Genomic DNA, 10,967 nt, shown 5'->3' on the forward strand with positions numbered 1-10,967 from the left:
TTGCAAAGATACAATATATTGGACTCCACGGCGGATAACTAGTGTCACATGCAGTTCTTGCTTTTAATTTAAAGGCATTGTATAATGTACATAATGCCTTAAGCAATGAAGAAACAAAGCCACAAAAAAAATAAAATAAAATAAAAGGAAGACCTTCAGAAATTTATAGAATAGTATTCTTATTTGCACACATACACAGCTAGTTTACATATTTATTTTATTGTGCATATATAACATTAATTACTTTGGTTCACAACAGAAAAATAATCTGATATTCTAATAAAATATAACAACTTTTATTATTATTCCATTGAATCTCAATGCATCAGACAGTGACCACCAACAAAATGATCATCGAGAATCATAAAATATATGTTCTTTAGGGACTAGTATGGTGGAGGTGGTGATGATGAACTTGCGTTGAAAGCTTCAGGCGGCAACATTCCATGCATCAGTCCCCCAGTTGGAGGAGGAGGAGGAGATGGGTGTGGCCTTCCAAATAATCCAAACTTTCTCACATTTTCTTCTGCAGAGTTTCAACCCCAATTCAAAAAATGAATTAGTCTCCATAATTAAATAGATGAATGTGAATGAACCCCTTTAGTGTTATCTACCTAAAAACTTTATTCTTTACAAATATATATATATAGAAGAGCAAATATAATTAAGATAATAATCATTTCACTCTGTATTTATTGTTTTGATGAAAACAAACTTGTCGTGTATCTGATCATGCTGCTCTGTGCAGCTGTACAGGTTCATTCCGATTATAAATAGATACAAAGAGGACAATCATTTAATTGTTTATAGGCAGAAGAGATTATTCACTTGAGAATCAAGACAGTACTTCAAAAAAAATAAAAATAAATAAATAAATAAATTCTACTCTTCAACTAACATTAGAATATAGAGAAAACGAACCTCCATTAACGAGAACTAGAAGCAATTGCATGGCACAGATGATACAAATCATCATTATCAAGGTTGAACCAGGATTTAAGAAACGAAAAGCCATGTTTCTCTTCTGGAGCACCTAGGAATTGGATATGGTCTTTCTTTCACTTCCTTTCCTTCTTGTCCGATCTCTGTGTTAATGACAAAGATTAAAAGTCAACGAGTCATAAAAACCCGTTAATTACTCAAAACAAAATAATAAACAAAAATATAAATTATTATTCCTAGTGCAAATCCAACTTCAAAGTCGTAAGGAATAAGGTAAAATGCTTCCTTGAAGCTTCGACCTTATTGGAGACTACTTAATTAACTTATAATTAGAGGTCAACTTAAGAATGAGCCAAGTATGAAACCGAATTAATGCACTTTTCTTTACTCGTTCAACTTAAAAATGTTGGTATATATTAAAATACTCGATATCTTCAACGAAATATTTTGCCATTTAAATTGTTAGCAATGCAACGGTATGGAACGTCTCTTCAATATTTTGATTTGATTGAATTTACTATGTAGTCATAGGTAATTGATTCAACACAAAATGTACTGATATTCAATAGCTTTGGGGCTCATAGAAAACTTTAAACCAAATTTGGGTTTGATTGATTAAAAGTGGGTTAAATTTACGAAATTAATCGACGATATTGGGCTTTATACAACTGGGCTTGAGGACGACAAAAAAAGTCAAGAGCTGCTGAAGCTTATTTATATTGTTTGTTCCTCCTATGTTAATTTCCAACTTCTATTATTATGAAGTATGAAATTAATAAAGAAAATTAGAAACCTTATTTGTGCAATCAAAGTTCTATAAATTCCAAAGGGAAATCTTGCTGAAACCAAACAAGTTCTAATTAATAAAACCATTTTTTTTTTCTTCACCCATTCTTTCAATTTTATTTTAAATTTAATTTATACCTTTTTAGTTTAACAATATTTCACTTGCATCCTATATATTTTAAAAATAATCATTTACCTATTTTTAGTTTGAAAAATTATCAAAAGATACTAATATGTCAGAGTGTATTAAGTTTTAAAAGTTATCATAAAATTCAAAGTTTTAACTTCCTTTTCACTTTAAGTTATTAAAATTAACGTATAAAAATAGCAAAAACAGATAGATGGATTTGTTTTGATATATATTTTATTATTTAAAACTAAAAAAATATTAAAGATGATTTTTAAAAAATATAAGATTTAAGTAAAATAATAGCAAAACTAAAAATATATAAATGAGAATTAAATGAAGTGAAAAATTGAATCCAACAATAATGAATAACTAGAATAATGATTTAATGGAAAAGTGAAAAATTTGTAAATGCAATATACCCTTTAATCATTTGAAGAAGTCCAAGGAAAAGCTTCACACTTTATGTGCATATGATCATAGCACTTTTAATCATCCCTTGCCATTATGGAAGAATAAAAAATTCTTCATAAAGCTTCCATTTAAGCTTAATTAAGATATTAATCCAATAAAGGCAATACATCGGAGAATGACTCCTACAAATTTGGCTTTGGCTTTAGCAAAGGAAATAAGCAAAATGCTGCTGTAACAAGGTTTAATTGAGCCAACCATCTTTTCATGGGCATGTCAAGCATTTTATGTGGAAAAAATATCAAAAAAAGTTAAAGGAAAAAAGAGACTTGTAATTGACAACAAGCCCCCAAACCAATTTCTCCAAGACAACAAATTTCTACTACCAAAGGTCAACTCACTGTTCGTACACCTTTAAAAAGCCAAGGTCTTCCCAGAAGTTCATCTCAAAGTAGGATTTTGGCAAATTAGTATCTGCCTTGCAGATTTCTACAAAACTGCTTTCTGTTTCAAATGCCTAATATTAGTGGACAATCCTACCTTTTGGATTGAAAGTTGCTCAATCCTTGTTTCAAAAAACAATGACCCAAATTTCATGCTTCACATAGCACTAGTATACATTGATGATATACTATTGTTTTCAAAAAATAAAAAGGCCCACAAAGAACTTCTACAAGAATTCTACACCATTAATGTCCGCCCATGGAGTTATGCTATTAAGGCCAAAGATGCATATTGGACAAGCACAAATTGATTTTTTGGGTATGCAGTTCAAAGATGGATAGATAGTATCTGGAGCCCACATCACAAAAAAATTGACAATTCTTGGGAATCGTCAATTATGTGAGAGACTTTATTCTTAAAGTTTCTGAACGGACATAAAACTATCAATGATGCCGAAAAAAAAAGGGCACCAAAATGGGAAAATGAACAAACAAAAGTTGTACAATAGCTCAAAGGCTTAGAAGCTTCCATCTTTAAAGATACCTTGAAAAAGAAAAAAAATATTGTCGATAGACGCATAAGACCTTTATTGGGGAGCAATCCTGATGGAACAAGATGATAATGCAAAGGAGCACTACTACAACCATGCTAGAGGACAATTCAAGCCTGCAGAGCAATATTAGCATTCAATCTGCAAAGAGATCCTAGTTGCCAAGTATGGCATCAAGAAATTGGAATTACACCTCATAGGACATAAATTCCTAATAAAAATAGACAATTTATCTTTTCCAATAATAATGGAATTCAAAAATAAAACCCTACCTACAACAAAATTACTGAGATTGAAAAAATGATTCACAAGGTATGAGTATGAAATTGATCATATAAAAGGTCATACGAGCAGCATTCCTGATTTACTATCAAGGCCTAAACCTATTAACATACTCACACCTACTTCTACATATCACTTGATCCTCATGGTTTCCTGATTCTCCTCTCTATCTTATAAAATCTACTTCCCTTTGAAAGCAGTAGTTTATAAAATTTATCCCCTAGGATTAGAAAATCCCACTTCTATTAACTAAATCATAGAATTTATTAAGACTAATATATTCTATTTCCTCCATTTAATCATCTCTCATTGACCTCTCAAATATCCTGAATTTATTTCCGAAATAAATGAAGTTTTCCTCACTCTATTAGAATTACACTCAGAATATAAGTTCCCAAAAGCCATGCTTTAGTTTTTATGGTGTTCAATAGTACAATCCAGCATGAGTGTAGCTTTCATACACCATCACTTGATAAATCTAAACAAAGAAAGTTCATTATTTTGAACATTTTAAAACTAGTTTGAGCCTCCCTCTTGATGGATAGCAAAGCTTTAGGAGATACTTTCTTACAATAAGGTTTGGGATATGTCTCTTGATAGAAAAACATAAAATTAAGACATTTACCATCAAGTCAATGTCATATTTCTAAATTTCAGAAATAGATAAGCTTTGGACTCACAACCTTACTTATAAGTTTTTCACACTTTATCCAGAACACCAAGGCGACAGGGAAATAGCTAAACAAAATCTTACTCCTTCGTTCTAATACCATTGTGAATCAACAACTATAAACCCCCTCCGAAAGTCATCTACCTATGCTCAGACAAAAATCCTCAAATTGTCTGCATGGGAATATGCCCTTCACCATGCACTTATATGGGATCAGAACAACCCATACTATCTCCTTTATCTCCTAATCCAGTCATTCTGAATGACTCAAATCTATCACTCCTCTTACCAAGCTGGTCCACCACATTCCCCTCCATTATAGGAGATAGTCATCATAAATGAGATTAGGACACAATACAAAGATTGAAACGAGAACCCATATCCAGATGATGTCATTGAAACTCTCACCCTCACAAAGCAAAAAGAAATAGCCATGAAAGATGCATTCCAGGACTCACAAAATCCATGAGACTATCTTGAATTCCATAACTTTAAAACTAAAGAATCTTTCACCCAATCATGAAGCCATAGACAAAGGATAGGACTAAAAGGAAAGGTTATCTATAAATAATTGTGCGCTTTAAATAAAATGTTCTTATCCAATAAAAAATCTGATTAACTGCATACTCTATAAAAACAAATTCCCTCTGCTTTGTTTACTATGTGCTTTGAAAAAGCAGATTCCTTTTACTTCGTTTGTAATAATTGTACTTTTAACTCAACTCACGTAAAAAGTAACTTTAAAAAAGCAAATTCCCTCTACATTGTTTGTGATAATTCCATCTACTTTAAGGGTTTTTCGTGCAACTTAAACTCTCTTTTATATAAGAAGAGCTTGTTTTCATTTGTGCTCAGACCTCACTTGAACATCAATAATATATCAATGTATTCTTTACCTATAAAATTGTAAATCTTCTTCATTCTTCCCAAAAGTCTTCCCTTATATTCAAATCAAGTACTTTTTGAAAATAAATATGCTCTATTCTTGTCACAGAGCCTATGGATCCTGCACAAAAAATAGTTCCATATGCACATGTTGATCCATTTGGACTACACTATAGTTATATAGAGCTGACACTCGAAGTTTATCCCATGTCAAAATTGAAAAGGAATTTGTTTGTATAGAACTTTCTTCTGTATTGATACTGCATACACCTTCATGGTATCCAAGCCTTGTTTTCAGTAATTTTGAATCTGTACGAATACCCATAGTACCAATAATTGTCGATACTTTGGGAAAAATATAAGAATTGATAAGTAAAGAAAAATTCCTAACTATGAATACGTCAACACTACCACTTCATCCACATCTTCTAATAGCCCCCTTAGAATGTCTCTTCAATTATTCTTTCAACTCATTCGCCATCTATTTGCAAATTTAACTCAGCAAAGATTGATCAACTAATAAAATATACCTATATTCGTATAGAAGCTCAAATCAATACTACTGAATTCTCCCTTTTAAATCCTTATAAACTTTTTTAAAAAAATAATTATCTTCAAAAAAGTATCAGGCAATTAATTATTTCAAAAAAACTCCAAAAAAGAATATATTTAACCTTCCCAAATGAACATCTGTCTCCTCTCGAAAGTAGAACAATTTATAGATCTTGAGATTGTTCAAGATCTCATTAACACATGAAAAAAAGATAGATATACACATCTCCTTTTTGGAGCTGTGAGATTTGTTTTCCCCTCCCACAGCTGACAAGGCATCCCTATTGCTGCAAGATTAGGACTTTTACATGAAAGGCTATGTAATATCAATACAGAGAAAAATCACTACACAAAAAAATCCACTTCCAATCTTACCAGATGACGAATTTCAAATCTTAGCACTACACAACTACAACATAGACTAGATGGATTAACATGAACATATTGAACTTTTTGATGTTCAAGATCCATAGATTCCATGACAAGAGCAACATATATTCATTCTCAAAGAAACTTGATTTCAGTATAAGGAAAAACTTTTAAAAAGAAAGAAGAATATTTAAAGTTCCATAAGTGAACAACACTCTGATATATTATTAATGTTCAAACATAGTTTGAGCACAAATGAAAACTAACTCTCCTTATATAAAAGAGAACTTAGCTTCATGACAAACCGTTAAAGCATATGGAAATTGCTTTTATAAAGATACTTTTTATGGCACTTGACCTAAAGATATAATTATCAAAAAATACAAAACAGCGCACATCTAATTTTTCAAATCACATACTAAAAAACATAAGAAATCTATTTTTACAAAACACACAATTAATTGCACTTTTTACAATACAAGAAAACTTTATTTAAAGCACATAATTATTTACACATAACATTTCCTTCAATCTCATCCTCTGCCTCTGGGTTCAAAACTAGATAAGAAATTCTCCAATTCCAAAGTTAATGGCAATCCAAGATAATTCCATCAATCTTGGGAGACTTGAAAGGTACCTTTCATGTCTGCATCTTTTATGATTTGCGTCCTCTTGTTCTATGAAGATAAAGTTTCAATAACATCATCTGTATAGGGATTCCTATCACAGTCTTTATATTGTGCCCTAATCTTGTCTATTATGACTATCTTTTATAATTGAGGAGAACATGATGAACCATCTTAGTAATAGAAATGATAGATTTAAATTGGTTAGGATGCTTGGATTGGAAGACAATTAAAATAATATAGATTGCTCTAATCCCACATAAATGATGATGAAGGATAAATTCCCATACAGACAACTTGAAAATTTTTGTTTGAGCAGATGCTGTTGACTTTCGGAATAGATTTGTAGTTGCTGATTTCACAAAGCTATTAGATCAAAAAAATAAAATTTTGTTTAAATATTTCCTTGTCCCTTTGGTATTCTGGATGTAATATGAGACACTCATGAATAAGGTTATAAGTTCAAATCTCCCCTCTTTATTGAAGTTTGAAAATATAACTTTGATATGGTAAAAATGTTTTTTTTATTTAATAATAATAATATTATAATTATTATTATTATTTTGTCATTAGACATATCGCAAATTTTATTATAAAAAAGATTTCAAACATTTACTCTTCAACAAGAGAAAGGCTCAAAACTTTTTTAAAAATGTCCAAAGGAATGAACTTTCTTTACTTATATATCTGTCAAATGATAGTATAGCAAAAAGAAATTAAAAGCTACAATTATACTAAATTATACCATTAAACACTATAAAAACTAAAACACAATCTCTAAAAACTTATATTCTAGACCAACGAGAATGATTAAATAGAGAAAATAAAGTATATTGGCCTTGACGAATTCTATGAACGGAAGCGAAATTTTCTAATTCTAGAAGATAAATTTTCTAAACTGAACTAGGCTTTGCCAAATAGAAAGGGGAACGAGGACACTATAAAGATCAAGTGATGTGGCTTTGCAAAATAGAAAGGGGAACGAGGAAACTATAAAGATCAAATGATATGCATAGATAAATATGAATATATTACAGATTAATGATAATAAATCAAGAATAAAGTTATTATGACTTTTTATATGCTCAATTTCATACTCATACCGTGTAATCCATTCCTTAAATCTCAAGTTACATTATTGAATTTTATTATTTATGAAAAAAAAAATTAAACTGTCCAATCTTTGAAAACCTATGTCGAATATATGTTCTATGAGGTGGAATTCAAATTTTTTAATGCTATAACTAAAATCTCTTTGTAGATTGAATAATAATGTTGATCAGCAAACTATCCGCTAGCATAGCTGCAATAATGTTTTTTAACATTATCATTTTGTTCAATCATATATTGCTTTCCAAAAAAAAATCTAATAAGTCTATCTGCAAGATTTGTTTTCCTTTTCCAAAAATCTTTAGAGGTGGAAGATACCGATCCACTTCTATAAATTTTTATATATCTTTCAACTACTCATCTCCTCATTCTATGAATTTTTTATACATCTATCATCTACTCATCTCCTGTTCTAATGGATTTTTTCTTAGCATTATTAATAATTTCAACGTCCATTTAAAAAATTTAAAATCTTGGAGATAATTGAAATTTCCACACAAGCCTAAGAGACACAGAGATAACCCTACAGAACACAACCCCATTCAACTATCTCCGGATAAACCTCGGGCTCCATATGATAGGTAAACCTTAAGCTCCATTCCCATATCTAATCCATTGTTGGGTTATATGAGCATGTTATATATAATGATATCCAAAATACATAAATTCTATAACAAAGATAAAGCAAACCAGTATGCAGAAAAACATTTTGGTTATATTTTATAAATAAAAATAAAAAATAAAAATAAAAAATAAAAAACTATTGGAGAAAAGAATGAGAATTCAGAAACTCAAATTGAAAGAACACTCCTGGACCTTTTTTCCTAATATGTCTACTGGATATTTATTATCTAATATTAACAACAATGAATGATCCTTTTATTAATGTTACAGCATTATTAATTTTTTATATTTTTTTAATTAAATAAGAACAAGTTTCAACGCCTCGACAATAATTTGTGTAGAAAAAATCATAAAATTTATTATTTAGTATTAACAGCAATGAATGACAAACGTTTAGTATATAACAAAAAAATTTTTCTTAAAAAAAAAGTTATTAGATTACCTACAAATTTTGCTCCATTTATTTAATAATTTAATAATGCTGCTATCTTGAAAAATATACTGAACATATGTATTTGAGACATCAAAAAATTATGACACGCAACGGCGTAGTCAATATAAGATATTTATCATAAACGCAATAAGAATCATTACTAAGCACTTTCTGTAATAGAACTATAATAAGAATCTAGCTACAGACATTTTGATCATTTTAAAAAAATTATTTGTAGCTCGTTTATCACTATTATTTCCCCAAAAAAAGAAAAAAAAGAAAAACAGTCTAGTTCATCACTACAATTACAAGCATGAAATGTTAAAAAAACTTTCATTCCATTAGTGACATATTTCTTATTATCCACAAATGTCAGTGGCAGTTGTGTATTTACATTTTATTGTCAAAAAGAAAAGAAAAAAGTAGAACGCGCCGTGGCCTAATGGTCTGAAGACGTGTTACATCTAGTCAGGCGATTGCAATTGTAGGTTGAATCCCACCGGGCGTACTTTCCATAGATAATAACAACTTTCATTCCACTAATGACATATATTTGTCATTATCCACAAATCTTAGTGACAATTCTGCATTTACATTGTGTAATTACATTTTGGTGTAAAAAAGAAGAGACAAAAGTAATGATCTTAAGGCGTCTGACTTCTAATCAGACGATTGTGGGTTCGAATTGTTCCCCGCCCTTCTTAATATATAGCACAAAGTTCACCAAAGACAAAAACAATCTAGTTGCCTAATTAAATCTTAGAGCAGGTGTTAATTAATTAATACATAACACTTTTTTTCCTTTTTATTCGTATTCAAAATGGAAAAAAAAATAAACAGAATGAAAATGCAAACAAACATAAATCTAAAATTAAAGAAAGTGCAATATAACACTAATTATAGTGGCAAGAAAAACACACTGTAGATTTAAAAAAATAAAAAAATAAATCAAACATACAATAACGTTGAACATTTGTTAATAAAATTAAGAGAAAGGTTTACTTACCAGATTGGGAGAAAAAAACACACCCAAAACAAAAAAACACAATAGCGAGAGAAGGGAAGGGAAAGGAAGGAAAGGATGGAAATGAATGGTATGGGAGGGGTAGGAAAGAATTCATTCCCTTCCCCCCAATTAAAAAAAATAAATTGGGGAGAAGAGAGTATTTCTCTCTGTCCTAACCCCCCATACCTATCACTTCCACCCACACTCTTAAGCCTTTCCCTCTTCCATCCTTTTAGTGAGAAAAGAAATACACCAGATGGTGGAGGAAGGGAAAAGAGAAATTAATTGAGTCTAAATTTTGGTGAAAAAAAGGAAAGAAAAAGACGGAGGAAATTATTGGCATGGGCGGACTCGGAAGAAGAATAGTCCTAAATCTGTGTCCAAACAAACCCAGATTTCTACCAAGTCTCTCACGCCAATAATTTTCTCAGCCTCATAAAAAAATCTCTCTGTGTAGTAGTAGTTCTTCTTTCACATCCACAATTATATAAATATATCTTTATTATTCTTTTTTTGAATTTCAAATAAAAAATAAAAAGCAAAGGACGCGTTATCACGTGACGCTCCTCGATTTGAAAAAAGATTCTTCCACATGATAAAGACGCGTCGCATTAACTTTTTTTGCATTTATTTATTAATATATTTTTAATGACTGACAAAAGTAGAAAGAAAAGAAAAAAAAAATCAGGTCCACACGACTTTTCACATTTTCCAAAACATCCAACGGCAACGGCTACTCCTTTACTTTAAAGTCTATCCGCGTTGCTTCCACGCCACGTTATTCCACTGGGCCTAAAATCCGTATGCTTCGTTGTTTTAAATAATCCTGTGCTACTTTTTCTTAACCCGTTTGATAAGACTGAACTGGTATTGACTTTAAATTTGAAATTGAGATTCCAATCGAACAGAACAAAAATTAAATCTTGTATTTAGTGGCAATAAAATTGGACTATTTGTTTTTTTAATAGCAATTAATTAAAATAAATGTAATTTTTTATTAACTTACCGATTTTTCAATTATTCTAAGTTATCCAAATTATAATTTTTTTGTAATAATTTGTTTAAAAAAAGTTCATCTATTTAATTTATTATATTATTAATATTAATTATTCAAGTTGTATATATTATTTTGAATATCCACAAAAAAATA

General features: G+C 30.1%; 1 long non-coding RNA gene across 1 annotated transcript; it reads right to left on the reverse strand.

The window, feature by feature from the left end:
- Positions 1–136: 136 nt before the first annotated feature.
- Positions 137–10,639, reverse strand: LOC107406627 (uncharacterized). The gene is made up of 3 exons (XR_009635102.1): positions 9,818–10,639; positions 922–1,085; positions 137–526 (listed from the first exon to the last, which is right to left on the reverse strand). It is a non-coding gene; the product is annotated as an uncharacterized LOC107406627 (long non-coding RNA).
- Positions 10,640–10,967: the final 328 nt, after the last annotated feature.

This window comes from Ziziphus jujuba, chromosome 12, assembly GCF_031755915.1.
Source record: "Ziziphus jujuba cultivar Dongzao chromosome 12, ASM3175591v1".
NCBI classification, from domain to species: Eukaryota; Viridiplantae; Streptophyta; class Magnoliopsida; order Rosales; family Rhamnaceae; genus Ziziphus; species Ziziphus jujuba.